This window comes from Rhipicephalus microplus, chromosome 6, assembly GCF_043290135.1.
Source record: "Rhipicephalus microplus isolate Deutch F79 chromosome 6, USDA_Rmic, whole genome shotgun sequence".
NCBI classification, from domain to species: Eukaryota; Metazoa; Arthropoda; class Arachnida; order Ixodida; family Ixodidae; genus Rhipicephalus; species Rhipicephalus microplus.
In genome coordinates, this window is record NC_134705.1 from 83,372,542 (window position 1) to 83,377,764 (window position 5,223).

The following is a 5,223-nucleotide window of genomic DNA, read 5'->3' on the forward strand; positions in this document are numbered from 1 at the left end:
CCCTGGCCTCGAACAGCGGTCGCACTCGCGCTCGCGAAGACGCCCTGGCGACGACAGGCGTGCGGCTGAAGAGGGGACCGCTAGCAAGGATGCCCGGCAGCGCAGATCGGGGCCGGTTGGCCAAAGCAGCGATAGCGACGCTCCGCCACATGCGAAGTCCCAGAAGCTTAAGCAAGCGGGTGGGGGCAAACGGGAGCTGCCGCCCAAGTCCTGAGAAGGCTTTTCGAAAAACGAAGCGGCGCGCCTGCTCCGACGGCTTCGCCGCCTTCCGCTCTCCCGCCTCGCCTCGCATCCGCTCTCCCACTTCCTTCGCCCCCCGCAGTCCCTCTCTCACCCGGATGGGCCCTTTCCCCTCTAGTGCAGCATCCTTCTCGCTCGCTTTCGCCCGCGCTCCACTGATGCCTAGCTCGCCTGGTTATCTCGCCCTTCAGCCTTCCTTCTCGCCTCATGCGAGACAAGGCGCTCCAACTGACGGATCATGGCCACGCTGCGGTTCGCCACTTTAAACATACGCGGCTTTCGCGACAGGAATAAACAGACCGCTGTAGTGACGTTCGCCCGATCTAAGGGCATCGACCTCCTCTTTCTGCAGGAGACCAACTTCCGCTCCCCGCTCGATGTTACCTTATTCAGGCGCAACTGCCAAGTTGACGGCTTTTTTTCTCTAACATCCGCGAGGGCTTGCGGCGTTGGTGTCGTGTTCGTCAAAGACAGGTTCCGGCGAAAGTCGCATTGTGTTTTCGGAGAGAATGGGCGCACACTTGTGCTCGACGTCTTCGTCGACGGGTCCAAGGTGCGCTTTGTGAACGTTTATGCGCCGGTTACCAGATCGGACACCAATCCGTACTTTAAGGAGCTGCACGGCTACCTGCTGGAGCCCGCCCCTCACGTGGTTGTCGGCGACTCTAACTGTGTCGTGGACTCCACAAGAGACGTCCGGGGCCCTGGCCAAGGGGGCTCGACCTACCACGCCAAAGAGCTGGTGAAGATCCTCCGGCACCTGCGGCTCACGGACGCATGGGTACACGCACACGGCAACGAGTTCGTCCCCACTCAGACCTCTCGGACCACGGCCAGCAGACTCGACCGAGCCTACGTCCCTGAACGCCTTGTCCACTCCATCATGGCGTGCGAAGTCCTCGCTCTCCCTGAAGGACTGGCGAACAGAACTGACCACCTCCTGTTGGTAACAACAGTGAGGGGGACACCTGGCCGTCACCCGAGAAATGAAGCTTGGCGACTCGATCCGGCGCTCCTCCAAGACAGTACGATCGCCCAGAGAATATCCGCGTACCTGGAAGAGACGATTGAGGCTACCCCCTGCACCAGCCCGGATGTAGGGGACGACTTGAAAGCGAGATGGAGAGCATTCCTGCAAGAAGAAGGCAGCGTGAGGAAGAAGCGTATCACAGAACAAATGAATGAGATACTCCACCGAATGCGGATAGTACAGAGCGCGGACAACCTCACGGCATGCACGCGCGACTACCTCCACTCGCTCCAAGTTCAGCACGACCGCCTCTTCCGGGAATACGCGCGCCACCCACGCAAACAAGGGACTACTGCGGGGGAACCAGCGGGACCAGACTTGACCGAAGCACGCGGGAATGGCTCCCTCCGCATCTTAGAATTGCAACGCCCTGATGGTAGCCTCATCTCCGACCCCTCTGAGATCGAGGCGGAGTGCCGTAATTACTTTGAGGCCATTTTCCGTGAGCCGAACTCTTGCGGCCCTCCTCCAGAGGCAGCTCTCATGAACGGTCTCTGTTCGCATTTGCCTCGACTTGCCGAAGATGAGTGCACAGTCTTGTGTGGGTCAGCAACGGAGGAGGAACTCCGCATAGCCATCCGAGCCATGCCACCGAACTCAGCTCCGGGCACCGACGGCCTGACGGCCAGTTTCTACACGACGTTCTTTGACGTCTTGTGCGCCCCACTCCTAGCCGTGGTCAACATGGTCCTCCAGCGGCACACGAAACCCGACTCCTTCAGTGCGGGGCGCATAGCCCTCATCCTCAAGGACGGTGCACCCACACGAGAACTGTCGTCATGGCGCCCGATCTCTCTACTCAATGTAGATTACAAGATCGTGGCGTCCAAACTTAACACCAGGCTGAGGACCTTCTTGCCAGACTTGATCGCTCCCCACCAAGCCTGCGCCGTGCCTGGCCGGTCTATGTTCGCCAACCTCACAGCCACACGAGACGTTTTCGAATACGCGGCCCAGAAGAGAGTCACGGGTGCCTTCCTGTCCCTCGACCAAGCAAAGGCGTTCGACAGGGTCAGACACGCGTACTTCTTCGAAGTGCTCCGCCGTTTCGGGCTCCCGCAGAAGTTTGTGGCTGTCGTCGAGCTTCTGTACTCCGATTTGCGAAGCTGTGTCGCGGTGAACAGCACGTCTACGGACTTCTTTCGGTACACGAGAGGCATCAGGCAAGGGTGCCCCTTGGGCCCAACCCTGTTTGTACTTTCCATTGAGCCCCTGCTGACAACCCTGGCCAGCGACAAGTGCATCCGGGGCCTGCCAATGACCGGTACTGAAGAGATCAGAGTCCTGGCGTTTGCCGACGACACCTCTCTCTTTCTCAAGGACGCGCGAAGCCTCGACCGCTTCCGTGGCGTATTCCAGCTTTACGCAAAGGCATCAGGAGCCGAATTGAATGAGAGAAAGAGCCGAGCACTGCTTTTCGGCCCGTTTCCTACAGAAGCGATTGGCGACATCGAACCGGTCTACACGGTCAAGGTCCTCGGTGTATACTTTTCACGTGAAGGAGTGGACGATTCTACATGGACGCGGGTCGTCGACAGGGCAGCACTACTCACTGAGCGCGCAGCGCTGTTCAACTTGACCCTGCGCGAAAAGGCTGTCGCAATAAAGACCAGAGTGCTTGCCTTGGCCTCTCATGTGAGCAGGGTAGCAGTGATGCCAGCGCGGGTGGCCGCCCGACTCGGCATGATGGCAAACGAACTGCTGTGGGGCCGGACGCCGCCCCCAGTCGAGCGAACACACCTCCAGCTAGAAACCAAAGAGGGGGGATCGGCCTTCCGCACGCGCTCACCTCGGGCAAAGTGCTTGCCTTGAAGACGGCCCGCAAGCTGGCGCAAGCAGACAACTATGTTGGGAGAGGCCTGCTACTCTATTGGAGCGGCCCGTGCAACAGTTGGCTGGATGCCGGTCAACACCCCGGCCCGCACGCCGAATCGCCGTCGCCTTTTTACAAGGCATTAGCAGCGACAGCCCGAATGCTCCGCAAGGAAGTGCCGAACCACGACCCTGACGCGGAGCAGCCGGCTTGCATAGTGGAGGCACTTACGGCAAGCCAGCTCAGTGATGAGGACCGGCGACGAGCGGGGCATGCTAAACGCGACCTCTCCCTGCTGCATAGCCTGCTACCCTGCGATATCCAGGACTTTCTCTGGAAGAGGGCGTGGGAGGTGCTCCCAACTAGGTGTCGCTTAAAAAACTAGGCATTGTACCCGACGACCGCTGCCCAAACTGCCGGGCACCCGAAACCCAGAAGCATGCCTTGTTCGAGTGTTCGGCCGCGCGGCCTGTCTGGCGCATGGTAGCGCACACCTTTGGGATCCGCCCCCCACCAGGTCACAGACGCAACAAAGGCGCGTTCGCACGGCTGGTGACCGCCTGTACCCTTTTCGTTGTGTGGCAGCGCCGCTCACTCGCGGAAGCGCGGAGACGGCCAGTTCGGGCGGCGCCACCGGCCGTCGCACGTATAAGAAGGCTGGTGTGGGAGCTCCTCTCCCGGGAACTCGAGGCCAGCGGAGAGGAGTTGTTTCTCCGCCGCGGGCACACGAAATTCTTCTTCTTGAGAGAGGGCAAGCTGGTCGCTCCAATCGTCAGCTTCTAACCGCTCTCGGTTTTGGGCGTCGTTCAACTGAAGGGCGACACATATGCGGCTCCCAACCATGATGGTGACCCCCCCTCGCCGCTCTCCCCAGATACACCACTGAAACGCCTGTCCACATAAAGTGATTTGCACTCTGGTGAAGCGAGTTTTTTGATACTGTGTTGTGCCGCTGGGCCCGTCTGCCGACACCAAAGGGTGGCTGGTTATTGCACATATATATATAGCGCCTCATGTTTTTGTAAATATCCTCCTTTTCATACTTTGTGGAAGCATAGGTACATATGCTGCGTGCTCTCTCGTTTGTATTTATCTCTGTTCATGTAAATAGGACTGCAAATATGTACATGCAACGCGACACTCCCCTCCATCCTGCATATTCCTTTTGTAAGACATAGCAGTTGAAATGTGTTTGTGTTTTTTTTTCCTGATTAGTTTCACTTTATGCTTGTAAATAGGTACAAATAACATGCTCTTTTGTATCGGGTTGTGCGAATGTATAACTGTATATATATTAAGTGTGCCCACTGTTTGTAGTTTTTTCTGTAAATGCATGTTAATACCCTGTAACTTTTCGTTTGAAGTTCAATAAACTTCTCTTTGTGTAGTATCTGTTCTTATCAGCTTAATATCTGATACGGATCCTATTTGGATCCAAGATATTAAACTTATTTTTGCAATGCGGCGGAGTGCTTGAATCTTGCTTCACCTCCGCCACAGGTTGGCCCGGTATTGCACTACCTCCGGGATCGGCCCACTCACCCCTCCGGGGGTGAGTTCGACAATAAATTCAATGACAGAAAGAGTGTTCGAATTTACCAAGGATATCGGGGTAAACGGCGTGGGTGTGGCGAGTGTCCGAGACGGTGGCGTCACGCCGCCCCGGCTGACGCGGTATTCGCGTGCGGGGAGTGCGCTATCTGTGTTTACACTTACGATTGCTGTGGGAAAATAAATGTTTCTGTGGAAATTTCATAATTGGAGGCCCCCCCCCCTTTTTTTTTGGTTATGTTCACACGTACATACTCAAGTTTTTATTTTTTTAAACATCCCTACACATAATAATAAAACTATGGAGTAATTTATTATTACTGTTTCGGAGGCAAGCTAGAAGTGTGTATACGATGTGTATGTACATATGTGTGTAGAAGTGTGTATGTATGTGCCAAGCTAATTCCGCTTTTCCAATTCACCCGTTTCGGAACGAAAAATAAAACAGCCTCTAGAAAATGGTTGTTGGTGTTTCTGTTTACAGTTGCAGTGGTAAACGAAGGCATTTTTATTTCACATCTTCACGCGACGTCTTGACCTGAAGACGCGTGCTTTCGCCGCGTCTATGCATCTACACTATTCTCCATCA

General features: G+C 55.9%; 1 non-coding gene across 1 annotated transcript; it reads left to right on the forward strand.

Annotated features, from left to right (window-relative positions):
• The first annotated feature begins 4,436 nt into the window (after positions 1–4,436).
• On the forward strand, positions 4,437–4,626 carry LOC142766251 (U2 spliceosomal RNA). Its single transcript, XR_012884440.1, has one exon. It is a non-coding gene; the product is annotated as a U2 spliceosomal RNA (small nuclear RNA).
• Positions 4,627–5,223: the final 597 nt, after the last annotated feature.